Here is a 665-nt window from a genome sequence, read left to right as displayed (position 1 = left end):
CACCACTCCTGGCTGTTTTTTAAAAATTTTTTTTTGTAGAGATGAGGTCTTGCTATGTTGCCCAGGCCGGTCTCGCACTCCTGGCCCCCAAGCGATCCTCCCACCTCAACCTCCCAAAGGGCTGAGATTAGGGGTGTGCACCACCGCACCCAGCCTTGTGAATGTCTTGAATGCCACTGAACTGCACACTCAAAAATGGTAAAAAAGACAAAAAGAGAGAGGTGCGTCTTAGGTATGTGTTTCACATTAAGAGTTTTTTGTTATGAATTTTATGTTGTGACTATTTGGTTGTGCTACAAATAGTTTACCACAATTTACAAGGTACGATGATTAAACCCTTTCGAGAGCCTCCTGTGCTGTCCACTGAGGCCTGAGAAAAGTCCAGGAGAGAATTAGCAAAAGGTGCCCCCTTCTGACAGACACAGCCCTGCTCCCAAGGTGTCGAGCTGAACTCAGGATAAGTTTCCATCCTCTTAACTCTCATCCGAAACTCCACCGTACACAGAGACACTGGGACTTTCTCTGGGCCGCTCCCGGCCACCGCAGCCTCGACCTGCTGGGCTCCGGCGATCCTTCCGCCTCAGCCTTCCGAGTAGCCGGCACTACAGGCGCGCACTACCACGCCCGGCTGATTTTTTGATTTATTGTAGAGATGAGGTCTCGCC

The sequence above is a fragment of the Carlito syrichta genome, unplaced genomic scaffold (genome assembly GCF_000164805.1).
Source record: "Carlito syrichta isolate Samal-C Ts95f unplaced genomic scaffold, Tarsius_syrichta-2.0.1 Scaffold174810, whole genome shotgun sequence".
NCBI classification, from domain to species: domain Eukaryota; kingdom Metazoa; phylum Chordata; class Mammalia; order Primates; family Tarsiidae; genus Carlito; species Carlito syrichta.
The sequence above is the reverse complement of the archived record's forward strand: the minus strand, read 5'-3'. Positions refer to the sequence as shown.